The 9,440-nt window shown below is 40.3% G+C and overlaps 1 non-coding gene across 1 annotated transcript; it reads left to right on the top strand.

Moving 5' to 3' along the window:
- Nucleotides 1-8,937: 8,937 nt before the first annotated feature.
- Nucleotides 8,938-9,044, top strand: LOC141637135 (small nucleolar RNA R71). Its single transcript, XR_012541696.1, has one exon. It is a non-coding gene; the product is annotated as a small nucleolar RNA R71 (small nucleolar RNA).
- The last annotated feature ends 396 nt before the right edge of the window (nt 9,045-9,440 follow it).

The raw sequence follows: 9,440 nt of genomic DNA, 5'->3' as shown, positions 1-9,440 counted from the left end.
TCTCTTCTCTTATTTTGCAATTGCCCTACTCGGTCTTCTCTTGTTTATTAATACCATGTTTAATTCGTATTATCTATTTATTGTTGTTGTTGATTCAATGATGGCACGTAGCTAATTCCCCTTGCTAAGACTAGGGGATCCATGATTATGAAGGGATAGTTATTGAATTATTAGGTTAATGCTTGTGTAGTCTTTGATGTTAATCACTTCTGTTATTTGTATCTGTCTAATTGAGTCGACGTAATTAGGCATTTATTCGTAGTAAACCTTGACCTAGACCGGAAGGTTGGAAAGGGTGAGACTAGTAGCGAACATTAGGGCACCATAGTGAGGGTGGAAGCTAAGCTATTTGTGCTTTAGGGCGAATTGAGACCGTGATGCGATCCCGCTAAGTGTTCACAAATTAAGATGTGGTCGTTGGGTCACGGTCGAATCAAAACACAATTTATAGCTTCACAAACAACTCTACAATTAGTAAAGAGGCAAGTAAAGGTCGGATCCTAAGGGACGGGTATTGAAATGAGATTTCTATTGCAACTAGTGGTGTCTAAGGGGTGTCACAAATTGGGTTGATGTAGAAGGTCACTAAACTAAAATAGCAATGAAAATAAACAAGCAAAATGAATTAAAGGGGTGTAAACAATTGATTAAAGGCACTAGGGTGTCATGAGATCATAGGGGAATCATGGGATATGATCATACAAACATGTTCTCAAATTATAAGCAAGCAATTATTGTTGTGATGGATTGAGTTGGGTTATATCTTACAATCCTAGGAAAGTTTGGGTCCCGGAGCCGAATCGATTAGATTGTACAACACCTACAAGTCGACTTAATCTTCCCTACTCAACAACATGCATGGTCTAATGAGACTCGAGTTGGGTTATGTCTTACAAGTCTCATTGAAAAGATAGGAGATGATAGTAAATGCAAGGATTCATAGGCTTAGCATTTCATCAAATATAACATGTGCATGAGTTGAGATCAAAACAAGCAAGCAAATAAAACATGAAAGCATATTAATTTAAGCATGAATCATTCCCCATATTGGTTTCCCCTAATCACCCATTAACCCTAGCTAAGAGACTACTCACTCATTATCATGTTGATCATGCTAGCAAGGTTGTCAATCATACCAACAATATGAAACATGATGAATAAATGAAAGTAATTAACAATAATTAAAAAGGGATTAAGAGATTATACCTACTAATGATTCCAATAATAAAGCAAAGATAAAAGAAGTACTTGAATGCTTGATTGAGAGGTTGTCAATCTCCCAACAATAACCCAAATAATCTTCAATTACCCAAAATAAAGGATGAACAAAAGAGAGATTAAAGAACTAAAAACTTGGATTAAAACTTGATTAATACTTGATTACAATATTAAAGAGAGATTTGATTGATATTAACTATACTAATTATTGATAAGAAGAACATGCTCCTCTAATTAGACTAATGGGGTATTTATAGTGGAAATTAAGGAGGATGCATTAGGGTTAACTAAGGGCTAAACTAGTAATTACACTTTTTAAGTTGAGCAAGGAGGACCCGGTATTTTTCGAGAGAAGGGCTTCTTTCTTCGTAGCTTGGAGAAGACAATCCGTGCTGTGCTGGAATCCGGGCGGAATAGGGTCGGGACGGGCGGATTCTGGCATTGGAATCCGAGCGGATTCAGGGGAATCCGGTCGGATTGTGGAGGTGGAATCCGAGCGGAATAAGGCAAAGCCGCTCGGATTGTGCTGCTGCGGGACGGACGGATTGGTGACAATCCGCTCGGATTGTCAGTCAGCAACAAATCTTCTTCTTTTCTTCCCTTTTCTTCATAAATTCCTTGGGGATTTCCTTGGGGACTCAAGGATCCTTTCTCAACTTTGCTCTTCTACTATAATATGTACAAAGGCCTTCTAATCTTGTCTCTCCTTGATGCTTGGTCATTGAATTCGATCAATTTAGTCTCGTTTTGCCATGAAAATGCAAGATTCTTACTCCTTTCCTACCAAGGGATCAAAATCTCAAAGAATATGCAAAACAAAGAACTAAAGATAAGAAATGACCCAAATAAGCACTAAAAAGCATGGGAACAAGGCTAATTCGGGGGCTAAATATGCGCCAATTATGGTCACATCAAATATCCCCAAACCGAACCTTTGCTCGTCCCGAGTAAAGAGGTGACAAAGACTAGGACCAATACTAACCTATCCTAATAATATAGCCGATATGAGACAATTAGCGGGTCTCACTCCGCCCCTTCAACTCACAACAAGACAACCATGAGGTAGGATGCCTTCTTGCAAGGTAAGGTGGGTCTTGCCAAAATGGCGACACATCCAAACATTAAGCACATAAAATCACATAAAGGATGCATCTACAAAAAGAAAAGCCACTCCCTCATCAAGTGGCGGAGGCACTAAAGAGGAAAAAATTTAAGAGCATGTAATCCTTCACAAATACTAGTTCAACAAATTACTAAGTCTAAGAGGATGGCACTAAATCACCTCCAAATGGTGTAAAACTAGACTACTTTCGTCCTCAATTTCCAAATGCTTTCGTCAAGAGCGATCGGATGGTGGTGGAATGATGATCCCTATGATGCTAGTAGCATATGACATGACAAGTCTCGAATTCTCTACAAAAGTAAAGGTCATGGATCGTCCCAAACTCGACCAAGTGGCTTGACAAAAGGCTTTTTGGGAATGAAATGCTCAAATCTTTATTCACAACGGGTGGATATGACTAGTATTCAAAATTGTCCTCATTTCACTTTCACATTTCAAAAATTTAAGATGGGGTTTGTCCCTTCCGGGCTAGTGTCCTTTGCTTTCGCCAATCGCTTATTAGGCAACCGGTTAACCTCTAGACAATAGCTTTTCGGGGTGATAGTCACTCTGTCTCTGGGCAGCCGAATTCACAACCGTATGGGGGCCAAATTCAATGGATCCCGCACCAAAGCACATCGAAGTGGTACGCCTCCATCAAAACAACTTAAATTTCTCAACAATTCATAACATTTGAGGTTTCCTTGGCATTACATTACTTCCACATGACAAAATTTCTTTGAAATGAGCACTTCAAGCTTATTGATAGAAAATATTTTTGGGTTGCCTTACCACAAGGTCAAACAAGGTCACTTAGACAAGTTAACCAAGTCCACATCGCATCACGGGGTTGGATAGGTGACTCACATGCAAACCCTTGACTAGGCCTTGGGTCATGGGTCAAAAGATACTAGTATGACACTATCTAGGGTGTTTTACAACCATTCTAGTAGGCAAAGTCTTAAGTTGAACAAGTATTTGTAATGGCTTAGTTGCTCTTGTCAAAGTTCCTAAATAGGCATTTTTCAAAACATTTCTAACATGCAACTACATGCCATGATGCAACTAATATAAACATCCTAATGCAAGTGATTCTATCAACTAATATGACATATAAACTAAATGCAAGTCCTAAATTCACATTGTTATACCGCATCAATCAAAATAAAGCCACATAGTCATTAACATAAAGAGGAAAAATGAGATTGGAAAGATCATACCATGCGGTCTTCAATATCCTCATATCTCGGATATGGCGTAGTCAATCAATGTGAACAAGGATAGAACAAACACAATATATACAAGACACTATATACAAGACTACAAAAGGAAATAAACATGTTTTTGGGTTTTCAATTTTCAAATTTTTATGATTTTTGAAATTTTTCAATTTTTTTGATTTTTGAATAAGGGTTAAATGTTAGAATTCCCATCCCCACACTAATATGGGCATTGTCCTCAATGGCCAAAATGATGGAAATTATGCAAAGATGATGCATGATTTCTATACTAAATGCAATCTACACTAAGCTATACTACATGATGCATGGTTTTTGTTATGACGGAGAGGATAATTTAGATTACCTCCCGTTGTGTATGCATTAACTTCCTCAAACCGAGTGAGACACTATTGCTAATGTCCAAGGATGGGTGTAGTTCATGCACACACTATGTTATGCATGAAACTAATTTGTCATTTTGGATTTTGAAAATGGGAACAATAGAATGAGAACACCTTAATGGTACCGAGGTGTGAGTCCTCTAATGGGGCTAGGACTACTCCAAAAATGATCAAAATTATATAAAATACAAGGAGAGAAATAGACAAACCATGAGAGGGTAGGAGTCTCCAAGGCTTGCTAATCTTCCATCATGCTATCACCATCACTTCCCTCATTAGAAGTGGTCACATTGCCACTTCCCTTGTCATTTGCTTCTTCACTTTCTTCCTCATCTTCCTCATCATCATCTTCACCATCCTTTTCTTCTTCGCTTGCTTCTTCCTCAATATTATCATCAACTTCTTCATCATTACCAACAACCTCATTGTCACCCAAAACGACCCTAGATGCACCCGGAAATAAGACTTCTCTATCCGCCCAACTAGGCAAAGGACAAGATGGATCAAGTAGTCCTTGCCTAGCTAAGTGTAGGAGGGGTGGATATTGAGCCAAGTAGGCATTTTTCCGATCTTCATAGGATTGCTTGTGCATTGCTTGCATGAGAAGAGTCACATAGTCTTTCCCAACTTCAACTCCTTCCGGCTTGAACTCTTCATACTTAAAGGGGTAAGGTGGTATGACAATGGAAGAGGAGGGCATTTCAAGATCACCCTTTTATTGTTGAATGATATACTCGGCCTCTTTGGAAAAGGGAAGTAGATAATTGGTCCGGTGGACGCTTAGACGACAAATCTTCGAAGGCAAGGTGAACGATCTAGCTTCACTAGTGAGCCATCCATACTTAGTGTCAAGGGGGTTATGGGCAATCCACTTGAACTTGTGAATCATAGTATGCATATCAACAAGATGGCCACCCTCTTTTGCTTTGTACTTGTTATCCTTATTGAAGTTAGGATCAAAGTGCTTGCCTAGGATAGTGACTAGGCCGCCATTGACAATAACGGTCGTGCCCTTCTTCCCACAATCAATGTTGAGCCATCTATCTACCAAGAGCCTCAAAGAATTGTAAGGCTTGGTGTGTACTCTTCCGATATTCAAAGCCGATTCAAGGAGAATAAAATCAAGTCTTGTGAAATGGTTGGTATCTTTTCTAGCAATTATGGTGTTACCCACGACCTTGTGCCATACTCTTATGCCCGGATGGTGGACCAAAAGAGCACGACTCGCATGAAAATCCTCAAATTTCTTCCCGGAGATTGCCTCCCAAAGAGGTTCGGGGTCATACTTTCCATAACTCTTAAAATAACTCGGTTCATCACTAAGACCCAAAATTTCACCCAATTCCCTAAAGGTAATGCGTCTACTAACATTAGCTAGACGAAACTCGAGATTCTCCCTATTCTCAACTTTGGTGACTTTCAAGGAACTTAAAAATTCCAAGGTAAGGGAGGGGTATGTCAATTCCCTTGTTTCAAACAATTTCTTCAACCCCATGGCATTGAAAAAGGCTCTAGTTTGCTCAAGAACACCCAATTTTTCTAAGGTATCTTCACATATGAATTTGGTGGATTGTAATGACTTCATAGCAAACTTGACAATGGTATTTCTATGGGTATCGGAAATAAAAGTTACCTCCGGATAATGCAAAAGTTCATCAATTACCGGAGTAGAAGGTGTTGTTGCTCCCATAGAAGGTTGTTGTTGTTGTTGTTGCACTTCCAAGTTTGGTGTTGCTACCACCATAGCCAATGCTTTCTTTGTTTGAAGAGCCTTTTGCCTTTGTGAGAGTGCCTTAGCCTTTGGTGCCTTTGTTGCCTTTGTTGCTTCCTTAGTCCTTGCCATTGATGAACTAACCAAGAAAAGAATGAAAAATCTTCAATTTGTAGTATGCCCAAATCGATTTGAAGGTGAAAGGCTTTGCCTTTATGAAATCAAAAATCGACTCAAAGGTTGAAGATTTTGTGCTTGGTTTGGATTTTTGTTGAAGAAGGAGTGATTGATTTGTTGTTGGAGGGATGGTTTGATTTGTATTTGGTGAATGCTGTTGAGGGTTTTTGTTTTTGTGATGGAGAGGATGAGGGTTTTGATGTTGTGGGTAGTGTTTATGAATGAATGAATGAATGAATGAAGGTGGGAGGGGTTTTAAAGAGACCGAAATTTTCGAATCTGCAGGGGCAATCCGTGCGGATTCTGCCCAATCCGTGCGGATTCTGCTCTTTCTGGACTTTGCAAAACTCGCCTAAAGACGGGCGGATTCAGAAGAAGACGCTCGGATTTGCTGAACACGGGACGGGCGGATTTGCTTAAAGACGGACGGATTTCAGTCCAGAAAATTTTTCTTGTTTTCCTCAGCTGCAAAGACGGACGTCTTTCTTACAAGACGGGCGGATTCTTCACAGGACGCCCGGATTCAGTCACAGTCAAGAATTTTCAAAATTCAGCTCAGCTCAGGACGGGCGTCTTTTCTGCAATACGCTCGGATTACTGAAGACGGGCGGATTCTGAGGAATCCGCTCGGATTCTTCCCCTGTGTACACGGATTCAGTTCCATCCGTGCACACTACATTTTCCTTTACCATTCTTCTATTCTTTCTTCAAGTCTTGTGTTTGTCATTGTGGGGGCACTACTAAGGCATGGATAGCCTAGGCAATTGCCATCCCCACACTAAGCTAAAAGCACTACACATCAATTAAAATCGTTAGTCCCTCCCTCACTTCTCTCAAACATGACAATTATTTTTATCAAAGTAAATAAAAATCCAAAGATGACAAAAATGCAATACAAGAATTGAAATTTAAGTTAGGGAGTTAGAAATATTTACAAGTGGTGGTTTAGGGAGGACTCCACCAAACTCTCATTCTTGATGAGATGTCAAGGGGGCATGTCCAAGGTGTTGTTGATGTTGCTCAACACCTTGAAAAAGTAATCGAAGGCTTGTTCATTATCATGGTAGAGGTTCTCAATAGATAGACCTTGGCCCTTGTTGTTGGTCTTGATCGATGGCATTACCAATGTAGGGATTAAAAATCCCTTCAAATTCGTCGTCCCAAAGACCACAAACTTCATTAAGTTGATCATTGAAAATCTCTTGCTTAGATGGAGACAAATCTCCCAATTTCTTCTCTTGGCCAATGAGGCCATCCTCTTCTTCCTTGGTTGATTTTGATGAGCTTTGCAAGCTCTCCTTGTCACAATTCACTTGCTCTTTGAATGGAGCATCTTCAATTTTCTTCTTCCATTGGAGTTCCGATTTCTTCCTTTCATCCTTTCGGCTATAATGATCAATCATGAAACATGGTTCATGCAAACGAGGAGCTCTCATAGTCTTGTCAAGATTAAAAGTTATGCTTTCATCTCCCACTTCTAGAGTGAGCTCACCATGTTTCACATCAATCACCGCACCCGCGGTGTGTAGGAAAGGTCTTCCTAGGATGATTGGAATGTTGGAATCTTCCTCCATATCAACAATGACAAAGTCCATCGGGATGAAAAACTTCCCAATTCGCACGGGGACATCTTCCCATATCCCTAACGGTGTCTTCGTCGATCTATCGGCCATTTGGAGTGTGATGTTGGTGCATTTAAGCTCTCCCATCCCCAACCTTTTACTCACCGAGTACGGCATGACACGCACACTAGCCCCTAGATCACATAAGGCTTTGTTGATCGTTGTGTCGCCAATGGTACACGGTATTGAGAAGCTTCCTGGATCCTTTAACTTTGGAGGTGAACTCCCTTGAAGTATTGCACTACTCACCTTAGTGAAGGCGATAGTCTCAAGCTTCCGGATCGACTTCTTCTTTGTGAGGATATCTTTCATGTATTTCGCATAGGCCGGCACGTGATTGATTAATTCCGTGAAAGGAATTGAGACTTCCAAATTCTTCACAATTTCCATGAATTTTCCAAGTTGATCATCAAATTTGGGCTTGGCTTGACGACTTGGAAAAGGGAGTCTAATCACAATGGGCTCCTTCTCCTTGGCCTTGTCTTCATTTTTCTTTGAACTTTCTTCTTTTGACGATTCTCCATCTTTGGAGTTTTGCACAATTTCTTCCTTTTCGCTAGCTTCCACAACTTCATCCTCAACTTGCTTCTTCGGTGCTTCATACCTTGTACCACTTCTCAAGTGAATGGCACTAACCATTTCATGTCTAGGGGGATTACTTTGAGGTGGTAATTGCCCCTTTTGTCTTTGTGAGCTTGAAGATGCTAGTTGAGTCAATTGTGTTTCCAACATCTTGGTGTGAGCTAGAATGTTGTTGATGGTGGTTTCCTTTGCTTGGCTATCTTTTTGCATTTGAGTGAAAAATTCTTGTTGATTCTTTTGCATTTGGAGGACCGCTTTTTGGACATCAAAACCTTGGTCATTTTGGTGATTGTATGGATTTTGATTTTGGTAACCTTGGTTTTGATTGTAAAAGGGTCTTTGATTTTGGTTTCTCATGGGTGGTGGAGTGTATGTTGTTTGAGGGTTTTGAACATTTTGGCTTTTGTATGAGAGATTTGGATGGAATTTGGTGTTTTCATTGTAAAAGTTGGAATAAGGGGTACCACTCTTGTATGCTTGGAAAGCATTCACTTGTTCATTTTTTCCCCTACATTCACCTTGGTCATGTCCCAAAGTTCCACAATTCTCACATATCCCACTTGGGATTGATGAGGATGCCGTCATGGCATTAACATGATGCTTTGATGATTTTGAGTTTTCCTCAAGTCTAGCCATAGCTTGTTCAAACTTCAAGTTGATTGTGTCAATGTGAGCGCTAAGTTGAGCACCCAATTGAGTAACGGAGTCCACTTCATGCTTTCCTCCTCTAGTAGCCTTGCGAGGTCTACTATATTGTGAGTTATGGACCTCCATTTCCTCAATCTTGTTCCATGTTTGATTGTCATCAACTTCGGTGAACATTCCATTTGATCCCATATTGAGAATGTTCCTAGAATCTTCATATAAACCATTCCAAAATTGTTGCACCAAAAACCATTCGCTAAGTCCATGGTGAGGACATGAGCGACAAATTCCCTTGAACCGCTCCCAAGCTTCATACAAAGACTCTTCATCCCTTTGCTTAAAACCCGTAATTTGAGCTCTTAGCATGTTAGTCTTTTCCGGTGGGTAGAATTTTTTGTAGAAAGCTAGAGCCAACTTCTTCCAAGAATCTATTCCAAGGGTGGCCTTATCAAGGCCCTTCAACCATTGCTTTGCGGTGTCGATTAAGGAAAAAGGAAATAAGACCCATCTAATTTGGTCTTGAGTCACGCCCGTTTGAGAGATAGCATTACAATAGTCGCAAAAGGTTTCCATATGAGAATGAGGGTCCTCACTAGGCATCCCCCCAAATTGGTTCCTCACAACTAATTGGATGAAGGCGGACTTGGCAATAAAATTTCCGGTTAGATGTTGCGGTGTAGGAGTACCATTTGGTAGATTCTCCTCGGTGGGTACGGAGTGTGACGAGAATTTAGGCATTGTAGGTGGATTTTGTGGGGTATT

Source organism: Silene latifolia, chromosome Y (assembly GCF_048544455.1).
Source record: "Silene latifolia isolate original U9 population chromosome Y, ASM4854445v1, whole genome shotgun sequence".
Taxonomy (NCBI): domain Eukaryota; kingdom Viridiplantae; phylum Streptophyta; class Magnoliopsida; order Caryophyllales; family Caryophyllaceae; genus Silene; species Silene latifolia.
This window is presented reverse-complemented; position numbering and strand designations above follow the sequence as displayed.